The 11,454-nt window shown below is 42.4% G+C and overlaps 1 long non-coding RNA gene across 3 annotated transcripts in view; it reads left to right on the top strand.

The window, feature by feature from the left end:
• The first annotated feature begins 1,461 nt into the window (after positions 1-1,461).
• LOC129531901 (uncharacterized) overlaps positions 1,462-11,454 on the top strand; it is a 240,948-nt gene continuing 230,955 nt past the window's right edge. For 2 of the 3 annotated variants that reach the window (XR_010134519.1, XR_010134521.1), the window contains exons 1-2: positions 1,462-1,635; positions 7,640-7,904. This is a non-coding gene — a long non-coding RNA (uncharacterized lncRNA). Of the gene's footprint in view, positions 1,636-7,168; positions 7,313-7,639; positions 7,905-11,454 lie in introns of all 3 variants that reach the window. The other variant, XR_008677350.2, reaches the window with a different exon arrangement.

Raw genomic sequence — 11,454 nt, 5'->3', positions numbered from 1 at the left:
CCTTAATACTCCTTAATTTGGAGTCCTTAATACTCCAAATCACCCCAACTCCAGGTAGCAAAACTGAGACTTGATGTTCTCCAATCCCCAGTGAGCTAGAGTTTAACCCACACAAATCTAGAAGACTCTTTTCCAGCAGATGGATCCTCAGCACATTTGCACCAAAGTCACTACACACAGAGTCAAAAGGTTTAAGTAATTCCAGGTGCTGGGAGAAGAAGATTAAAGACAAAGTCAGAGTTGGAAACATCCCACTCCTCACTGGCACCTCAGCACAGAGTGAATGTAATTTAATGTTGTGTTTAGTTTAATTCGGTTCATGACTTTGAAATAATGTGCCTCATATTTAAAAATAAAAGTCATTACTACATAGTAATGTTACTGACTTTTATATAACTGTGTAAGAACATAAACATCAAAATGAATTTTCCTCTTCTAAATGGACAACTCAGGAGGGGAGCTGCTTATTTCAACAATAGTGCCCTTGCTAAGCCACTCTTAGATCTATCTTCTGGGTGTATAGTAAACACATCTTTTCAATACTCTTCAAAATATTAAATCAACTTCACTATTCGATGGTGGATTCTATCTGGAGGAGTGGCAGGTGGTTATAAAGATTACATGGAATTACAAATAGATTTAACTTATTTTCTTTTTTTTATTTTTGAATACCCAAGATTCATTCAGAGTCACCTAGGTAAGAAAAGCTGGATGATAAAACTGGGTAGCACAACTTAGGCCAAAATCTTCATGTCATTTAGTCTTCCCAGCAACCACACAACATAAGTGTAAAGGTGTTTCTGAAACACAAGGGGTTCTGTCTAGGAACTGCTGCTCATTGTAAGGAAAGCCAATCACTGAGACAACAAGTATTGCCAAGGAAGAAGGCTTTAATCAGGTGCTGCAGCTGAGGAGATGGGAGATCAGTCTCAAATCCATCTCCCTGACTGACTAAATCAATGCATTTTGATGTTTATATTCTTACATGGTTATATAAATATATAAATGTTACTATGTAGCGCCTGATTGAAGCCTTCTTTAATACCTATTGCCTCAGCTTATATAGCAGGGAAGAAATGTCACCATGTGTGGGAAAACAGGAATTAGAGATGGGTAAGGAAGAGGAGTTGGTCAACAGAGAGCAAGTCCTTGGTTAGTCAACCATGACGGGTAGGAGGTCTGATGACTCATTGTCCAGATGCAGTGATCTGGTGAGTTTCAGCTCCTTAATACTGTCTGGGAACACTGATGGTTGGTTTCCTGAGAAATGAACTCAAATAAGGCAAATATAACCTCAAGTTTTAAAACTGGGAGGATCAATTTCTATGTTTATTCAAAGAAACCATAAACATCAACTCTATGGGACTGATATGGTTTGGCTGTATCCCCACCCATATCTCATCTTGAATTCCCATGTGTTGTGGGAGGCACATGACGGGAGGTAATTGAATCATGGGGGCAGGTCTTTCCTGTGCTGTGCTCATGATAGTGAGTAAGCCTCACATGGTCTGATGGCTTTATAAGGCTAAGTTTCCTAGCACAAGTTCTCTTTGCCTGCTGCAATCCATTTAAGATGTGACTTGTTCCTCCTTGCCTTCTGCCATGATTGTGAGGCCTCCACAGCCATGCGGAACTGTAAGTCCATTAAACTCTTTGTCCTGTATAATTTACCCAGTCTCATGTATGTCTTTATCAGCAGCATGAAAATGGACTAATACAGTGAATTGGTACTGGGAGTGGGGTGCTTCTGAAAAGATATCCCAAAATGTGGAAGTGACTTTGGAATTGGATAACACACAAGGTTCGAACAGTTTGGAGGGCTCAGAAGACAGGAAAATATAGAAAAGTGTGGAATTCTCTAGAGACTTGTTGAATGTCTTTGACCAAAATGCTGATAATGATATGGACAAAGAAATCCAGGCTGAGGTGGTCTTAGATGGAGATGAGAAACTTGTTGGGAACTGAAGCAATGGTGACTCTTGTTATGTTTTAGAAAAGAGGCTGGCAGCATTTTGCCCCTGCCCTGGAGAACTGTGGAACTTTGAACTTGAGAGAGATGATTTAGGGTATCTGGTGGAAGAAATTTAAGCAGCAAAACATTCAAGAGTTTACTTGGGTGCTGTTAAAGGCACTCAGTTTTAAAAGGGACATAGAGCATAAAAGTTCAGAAAATTTGCAGCCTGACAATGTGATAGAAAAGAAAATTCCATTTTCTGGGGAGAGATTCAAACAGGCTGCAGAAGTTTGCATAAGTAACGAAGAGCCAAATGTTAATCACCAAGACAATGGGGAAAATGTCTCCAGGGCATGTCAGGGACCTTTGCAGCAGCCCCTGTCATTACAGGCACAGAGGTTTAGGAGGAAGAAATGGTTTTGTTGGCTGGGCCCAGGGTCCTTCTGCTGTGTGCAGTCTAGGGACTTGATGCCCTGCATCCCAGCTGCTCCAGCTGTGACTAAAAGGGGCCAAGGTACAGCTCAGGCTGTCACTTCAGAGGGTGGAAACCCCAAGTCTTGGCAGCTTCCATGTGGTGTTGAGCCTGTGAGTGCACAGAAGTCAAGAATTGAGGTTTGGGAATGTCTGCTTAGATTTCAGAGGATGTATGGAAATGCCTGGATGCCCGGGCAGAAGTTTGCTGCAGGGGTGGGCCTTCATGGAGAACCTCTGCTAGGCAGTGCAGAAGGGAAATGTGGGGTCAGAGCCCCCACACAGAGTCCCTACTGGGGCACTGACTAGTGGGTCTGTGAGAAGAGGGCCACTGTCCTCCAGACCCCAGAATGGTAAATCCACTGGCAGCTTGCACTGTGGACCTGGAAAAGCCACATACACCCCCACTGTATCTAGGAAGTAACTAACCTGCTTTTAATTTTACAGGCTCATAGGTGGAAGGGACTTGCCTTGTCTCTGATGAGACTTTGGACTGTGGATTTTTAAATTAGTGCTGAAATGAGTTAAGACTTTGGGGGACTTTGGGGAAGGTATGATTGGTTTTGAAATGTGAGGACATGAGATTTGGGAGGGGTCAGGGGTAGAATGATATGATTTGGCTGTGTCCCCACCCAGATCTCATCTTGAATTCCCATGTGTTGTGGGAGGGACATGGTGGGAGGTAATTGAATCATGGGGGCAGGTCCCCAGCCATGTGGAGCTATAAGTCCATTAAACCCTTTTTCCTTTAAAATCACCAAGTCTCATGTATGTCTTTATCAGCAGTGTGAAAGTGGACTAATACAAGGACAACTGGGTCAGTTTTAAAGGCAGAGAATCCACTCTCCCAGGTGCTAACCTAAGCAAGCTGAATGCTGATTGGGCCATGGTGCCAGCAGATGAGTCCCTGCATATGGAAACGGTTATTAAACATAGTGGTGCTGCTCTGCTTCTCCCTATAGGTGACAGGAAGGGTAAGAGGGCCTGGCACTTTTTTGCTGAGTTGGAAGCTTGGCTGCCTTGCTTTTCTCTTGTCTCTCTCTTGCACTCATACTGCTAAACCAGTTTCTGTCTTGCTACCTTAGGGCAGGCCTAGTTCAACCTGACCTGCAGACATCCTCTTCTGTTCAGTCTCTTTTCTTCATCTGGTTGGTAGAGGGTGAACAGATCCTGGGATGTGGCTTTGGACTTGGAATAGCAGAACAGGATGGGATAGTTCCCCCCTTAGGATGCCAACCTTGACTACATGATACAACTCGCCTTATCAGATTCTTCTGGTTGAATTCAGAGGCATAGGTTGTGTTTACAGTAAAGCGTTCATTTGCTTCCCTTTGATGCTTTGTATGTGCAGCTGTCTTGGGAAGTGGGGAGAAATTATCTTCTTCTCCTGTTAATAGCCCTTTAATCATGACATTGTTTCTAGTGGCATTGTCTTTGAGATTTTATAGAAGTATAAATGGATACTTAGAAAGGCTATGTGGCTTGCCTCAAGTCTTAGATTATGAACTGGGATTAGAATAGGGTCTATTGGAAGTGGTGGGCTAGAGCTGGCTGGCATCAGCTTCTGAGAACTTATTATCATCATTTCTTACAACTCCATGTGCAGTGACGTCATATTGATTTCTTAAGATGAGCCATGATTGGAGTATCTACACTGTGGAAATGGGAAAATGCTATAAATCAGAGCTCTCTTCTCCCCACTGGAGAGCTGGTTGTTAAACATTTATCAGAAAAACAAAACAAAACAAATACTTACCAGCACACCACTGGGTCTATGTGACTCCAAAGTCCATATTATTTTCACTGTTTTGTGGTTGTTTATATGATTAACAACACTGGTATTGAAAGAGTTGGGTTTCTACCACTTAGCACATTTGGATTGCATGTGTTATTTGTGAGGTTAGGGATTTGTTCCAGGGTAGGCCAGGTAACTGACTTTGGTACAAAGACCAGGACCCAAAAGAAAAACACCTTAGTGTACACTGCCCTTTCGCACCCAGCCTCCCTGGCTCCATACACATATGCTGCCTGTGAAGGGGATTAGATAAGTGTGGATAGCTCTGTGTGAACACATCCCCAACTTGTGCTACACTAATGGAGAGGTATGGGCAGTTAGAATTGCTCATTTCACATTAGTAAAACAATAGAACTCATTGTTGTACAGGAGGCAGATAGAGAGTATGAAAAGTATGAGAAGCAATCCAAGTTCAGGCCCTGCTTGCTAGTTAACTTAACTTTTCTGAGCTTCAGTGTCTGTATCTGAAATATGAAGACATTATCATCCTAGAAGTAAAGAACTGAAGTTAGTTTTATGAATTAAAAATACCTATCACAGTGGTTTTATTAGACACATAGTAAATGTTCAATTAACAATGGCTTTTAAATGCAGACTTGTCACCAAATAAATTCTCCTGTAGCTGATGCCTGAAGTTTATATATCTTGGCAGTTTGTAATATATCTGTGTTTATCTGTTCTCCTGATTAGAAAACCCACTTCCAACAAGAACCACATCTGAGTGAAATTCTAACCCAGAACTTCATGTTATTTGTATTGGATAGCAGTAGGGTGGTGGGGACAAGGGGCTCTGGATTTCCATTCAAATTCCATCTGTGCTACAAGCTTATTATCTTTGGGTTTCTAAGTTTATTTTCTCCTATGTAAAATGGAAATAAATAACATCCTCTACCTCATAAACTACGAGGATTAGCTGAGACTTTTGTGAAAGTGCTCAGCACATTTCTTGATATATAGCTCAGTACAATGAATGTTTGCAGTTTTTGCTACCACTGTTATCACAGACTTTTAAAAGTCTGATGTGGTGATCCACACATGTGTCGAGACAGTCATATTTTAGAGGTCAGCCTGGCTGAAAGGAGAGCATTGAGAAGCGGGTCCAGGGAGGTCCTACTGCTCTGAGAACTCAAGAATTGTGCAGGTGAGCTGGTGTGAATGAAGACCCCAGCTTCCGACTTAATGACAAAGTTGGTTTATATGCAGTAATTTCATAAAATAAAGGAAGAAAAGCAAGTTTGACTCCATGTGGTGCAGGGAAGGGCTAGGATAAACAATGTGAAAATGCTGGGCCATTTGTTACTATTGATTTATGTTTTGGGTTATGGTGTGGTAATTGCTCTTGCTTTGTGTGCCTGTTTCCTAGAAGCTGTGATGCTAACAGGAGGTGGGAGAGTTCAATACGGATCAAGATAATTGAAAGCGAGTTTTGCACAGAGAGCCAAGTGGTATAGAGCAGCCTCCTTTGTGCTGTTTTCAGGGTGGGAATGTGCATTTGCTTATAATTTAATGAAAATGCCCATGAGGACAAATGATGCAGTGCCAAATTTTTAGCCTCTTTGAAGAATTTCCTAAGTGTTAGAGACTTTGAAATTAGACTGAAAGGCTTACATAATCACTAATTTGGTTGCAAGGTTCTGCCCATTCCTGTAAAGCAGGCTACTGCTTTCTTTGACCCCTCTGTGACTTTAGCTGAAGGCAGATTTATCTGAATTTTTACTGGACAACTTCGATTGTCCAGTAAAAATGCCAAATGGCCAATCCACAGATGTGACCAACCTTTCACACAGGCTTCAAACACTTCCTAAAAATAGCGATGCTATTGAGACTATACTGGAAATGAGAATATGACAGTTTAGTCAAAACTCTGCAACTATTTTATGATAAATTTACATTTATAAGTGTCCATTTCTTCATTCACAAACTGAAAGCATTGAGCACTAGGCCAATGGCAAGCCCCCTTCAAGTTCTGATTAAATATATGATTTGTCTCCCATAACAAAACACATATGCACATGTATTTAATTTCAAGGGTTCTGAGTCTTTTAGAACCTTTGGTTAAATTATCATAAGAGTTTCTTGTAATTCTGAGATCAAGGGCCAATATATTTTCTTAGGAAAAATTTAATGATTCTTTTCATTTTCCCTAAGTTAGACAATCAAACAAATTAATTTCATTTTCTTGTTCTCACATCCTGCAAAATCTATTCCAATGGATGTTTGCTTTTATCTTCGAACATTTTCTCTGAAATTATTACTACTAAAGAATGAAGCATTGTACATTCTAATAGTGTTGTAAGTCTTGCCTCATAAAACAGTGAATTTTGAGCGAAGATGACATGTTGCATAATTTTGCTATGTCTATGCAAATGAATGGTATAAAACTTTTGGCTTGGGTAGAGGGTATTGTGCAGTACAGTCTGAATTGTAAATGTTGTTTAATACAGGGAACTTTGTATCTGCTTTGGGTGTTCTCCTCAGGGGACAAAAATGTAAATTTTCCTTTTTAGAAAGGAATCATTTGGAGAAAATGATGTTTGTGAAAGTAAGATCCACTCATCACTGTCCTAGATTCATGTCCCTTTTAGACACAGATAGACCCTGGGCAGAATAACAGTGATTGGGCTGTTTCCTAATGCCCATGCTGCAGAATCCCTGTGTGATGGCTCCCCAGCACTTGGTCTCCCCGTTACTTGCAACGAAACTGCTCAGCTGTTCAGAGGATTTCTGCTGGGCCTTGTCACTCTCCTTGACCTCAGCTCACAGTAAACTGCCTTCTAAGGAGCTTGCTTCAATGCAGGGGCACTGCTAGTTTTGTCAGGTCAGGTGTTAACACCTGGGAAAGGTCAGGCTACCATGAGGCTTTGTGTTTTAGTCTGAGGGATCTTACCACATGGTGGAATGCCGTGGGTGTTGGCTTAGGTGTGACCGACTCTTCCCTCTGGCCCCAGGCAGAAGGCCACATGCTTGGAGCAGAGCAGAGGACATTTCCCACTTCTACACTCCACATGGTTTTGGCCTTGCCGGAAGAGGTCACAAAGTGGCTTTGGAATTCACTCACACAACATGAGGGCACTTTACACAGGTAGAGAATGGTAAGTATATTGCAGCTGAACTGGAACTGGAGTCAAGCCCCTAATGTCTTGTCACAACTTTATCTGGTCTTGCATTTTAGAATATTTGTGTTCGCATTGAGTCAAGGACAAAAACTGAAAATTAACAACTGCTTGAGGGTCTGGCTTCGGTTTGAGAAAGTGCAAAGCTTGGTGGCGCAGTCCTTTCAATCTCACATTTGTTAAACTGACGAACTGGTATCCTGTCTAGGATTCTATATTTTCCTACATAAGTTAGGTGTATTTTCAGAGGAATCTGGAGCCTTTGTTGAAACTAGCAGTTTTCTTTTTTGTTTGTTTGTTTTTTAGGTTGAAATATACACTACCTGAGGCTGGATAACGCATGAACTCTGTTGACAATTATATTTTTTGTCTTTTTAATTAACTCATTTGGAGACAGTGTCCTGAGGACCTAAGCCTAAGAATCTTCAAGATGGAAGAGTAGAGTGAGCAAGGAATGAGCCAGAAGGCTCTTGTCCTCTGTGTGCAGCTCTGGGCAGCCAGCAGGTGGATATGGGACTTGGCCTGCTGGAGGGGCCCTGGCAAGAGGAGCTGGCAGGAGCAGATGGCAAAGGTCAGTGACTCCACAGTCCTTTTCCCCTACTGCGTAAGAACCACACTAATATAAAAACGAGAGTAAAAAAATCAAACAAAAAAGATTTCTGGAGGATATCAGAAAAAATATACAAGACAATAATAAGTTATCAATTAAAACAAATTGAGGCAAAAAAAATTAAATATTGAAAAAGTAGGTCAGGTCCTGGGGTACAGGCTGGGGATCTTATTGCAGAAATTCAGATTATAAGGTAATTAAACCAGAGTACTATGATTGAGCCGACAGATTTGAGGACAGAAAATACAGACCTGGGCAAATGATTACCTCATTCCTTTTGCCTCTAGGGAGAAAATACACCAATTATTTAGAGGAAGCCAATCTCTTCCTGTTACTTGGCTCCTACAGAAGGTCTCCGCTGGGCTTCATGCACTGGGCATAGAGAGACGTAGTGGAAGGTGTTCCCTGTGGCATCTGCACATAAAAAAGAAGTGGGTTTATTAAGGCAATTAAAGAGTCCCTCTTGGAGGCCACAGCCCTGATGTGTTCCTGAATGACAATAAATTCTGTCAGGAGCACAGCAACATGGTCTCAGGGTGTAGGTCTCTGATGGCTTATCCAGTGCTAAAGAGAGTGTTAATGACACACTTCAGCCAATAACACTATCGTGTAAGTCTTAGAAACATTTACCTTCAAATTCAAATCTCATCTCTGCTGGCTTCTACCTTTGTGATTTGGGGGCTCTCTGTGATTGTCTAACCTCTCTGAGCCTGTTTCCTCATCTGAAAAATGGGATGATTGCCTCATGGGTTTGATTTGAAGATTACGAGAAACATGGACCCAAAGTTCTGTACATGGCGCCTGTCACATAAGACACAAGACACAAGACACACTACATCCCAATAAAAGCCTCTCATCCCACAAGAAGCCTGCTCCAGAAAAAGATGTAGCATGGTGATTTCCAACCTTGTTGAGTACAAGAAATCTTTTTGTCATCACGTTTCTCAGACTCACACATGACAGGAGTTTTACTTTCAGTACCACTCAGGGAGAAAATGCATGACTGTCACACTTCAAACTGAGTTTGTAATTGGTTAATCCTAAGAACATGCCCACGCACTTGCAAAGGCGTAACACTGTGTGAGGGAGGTGTGTGATCCTCAGGCTTCTCAGCATCACCCAGGGCCCCACCAGGGCTCTGGGGCCCATGGCTCTACCAGGACCAGATGTGGTCCTTGTGGGTCATGTTGTTGGTCTATACCCCTTGCTTCTGCACTGGCCCCACTCCTCATCCAGAGCAGAGATTGAGGAGGAGGTGGGCCACATGCTCCTGGGAGCTGAAGCTCTACTTTCAGGAATTAAGGCTTAATAGGGTCAATGGGCATCTGAATATCCCCAGGGGGGATTCATCTACTTTATAAGCATATGTACTGGATTGAATAGTGTTTCCCCATCCCCAAAATTATGTCCACCCAGAACCTCAGAATATGACCTGATTTGGAAATAGGGTCTCTGCAGATGTAAGTTAGTGAAATTCAGACGAGGTCATACTGGATTGGGGTGGGCCTTATAAGAAAACCATATAAAGACACAGAGAGACACAGAATGCCCTGTGAGGAGTGAGGCAGAGACTGGAAGGATGCATCTATCGGCCAAGAAACACCAAGGCTTGCCTGCAGCCACCACAAGTTAGAAGGGATGCACAGAATAGATTTTCTCTCAGAGGATCTAGAACAAACAACTTTGCCAATACCTTAATTTCAAACTTATGGCTCTCAGGACTGTGAGAGAAAAATGTCTGCTCTTTTAAGCCACTCTGTTTGTAGTATTTAGTTATGGCAGACCTAGCAGACTAATATACCATATATTCTCATTCTTTCGTAGTCTTTATTGGTTGCTTTCCCCCTTATGACTAAAGTAATAAATATCAATCATAGAACTTTTATAAAATACAACTATGCAAAAAATATATATATATTATCTCTTACTCCACTGCCTGAAGGTAAGTGTTCTAAACATGTTGATCTTTCTTTGCCTGGCCTTCTGTGTACAAATGTGTGTGTGAATTATCATTTTTTAAAAATTTAGATGATCAATATGTGTGCTCCTGCATTTCACTTCTGAGAAGGTAAGAGCAGAAAACACAAACACGTGTAACTCATTTCTTTTTAATATCTGCAGGTAACATTCATAACAACTTTGAATCTTTCCCTATACCAGAGAGAGTGGTCCACTTGGCAGGGAGGCCCTCGCATTTGTGATGGACGGATGCTGGCAGATGTCTAGTGAGTTTAGCACTTAGCTCTAGCTTCTGTTCAACTCCACAGTGCCCGGGAGATAAGACAAAATTGGTAGAATGTAAAATCCTTGACAGCCTCTGGGTTTTAGGACTTAGCATGTCTTTATCATCAAGTCTGTTCACAAAGAAAAGTCTTCTGAAGGTTTTCCCCATGGAACAGAGTTATTTCAAAACGGCATGTGGTGAAAAGTTACATGAGCTTCCAGCAGCCTTGTCCGCTCCTGACAGGTTACAGGGAGAAATTGTTCTTGGCAGCCCAGGTTAGCCCCTTGACGTAAGCCTGTTAGGTCCCTGGCTCTGTCGCAGTGTTAGCTGTGTCTGCCACTGATGGCAGAGACAGCAGGAGCGAGACACTGAAGCAGAGTGCAAGTCCTTGGATGATGAGACCGGCAAGGCTCAGCACCCGCCTTTCCTTGGACATGAAGGGGTCTGTGTCCTTCCCTTAACATGGAGCCAAATGTCTAGTGTTGGCCTGAAGGAGCTCAAACTAGTGCAATAAAGGGGTATAGAGTCTCCAACTGTGAACCTGAAAACCCAGACAGGTCTTAGTTAATTTAGCAAGTTTATTTTGCCAAAGTTAAGGACATACACGCCTGTGACACAGCCTCAGGAGGTCCTGATGACATGTGCCCAAGGTGGTCGGGGCACAGCTCAGTTTTATACATTGTAGGGAAACACGAGACACCAGTCAATATGTGTAAGAGGTACATTGGTTCAGTCCAAAAAGGTAGGACAACTTGAGGCAAAAGCGGGACAACTCCAAGCGGTGCAGGGGCGCCCAGGTCACAGGTAGGTAAGAGAGAAATGGTTGCATTCTTTTGAGCTTCTGATGAGCCTCTCCAAATGAAGCAATCAGATATGCATTTATCTCAGTGAGCAGAGGGGCGACTTTGAATAGAACGGGAGGCAGATTTGCCCTAAGCAGTTGGGCTTGAGTGATTTTGGGGCCTGAGATTTATTTGCCTTTAACACAACTTTCCACTACCTAAGGAGACCTCACTACCTGGTGATGTAGGAGCTGCGGACTAAACCTGTGTTTGTCTGGTAGCTAATTATCAGCACAGAGGTGGTGAGGCTGCAGTGCCTGGCCATACCCAGCAAGCAGAGGCGGTGGGCCTAGGGGTTTTCTTTCTCTCTCCCCCTACTCCCTGCTTCCCTCTTTCCCTCCCTTCCTTCTTGCTTCTGTTCAAGTAATTTGAATTATTTGCCAAAATATAAAACTCTGGAGATTTTGTGCCAAAGAAGGAGATGGATTCTTTGGTTTGTCTAGAA

Source organism: Gorilla gorilla, chromosome 1 (assembly GCF_029281585.2).
Source record: "Gorilla gorilla gorilla isolate KB3781 chromosome 1, NHGRI_mGorGor1-v2.1_pri, whole genome shotgun sequence".
NCBI lineage: Eukaryota > Metazoa > Chordata > Mammalia > Primates > Hominidae > Gorilla > Gorilla gorilla.
Note: the sequence above shows the minus strand (reverse complement) of the source record. Positions and strands in the feature narration are given on the sequence as shown.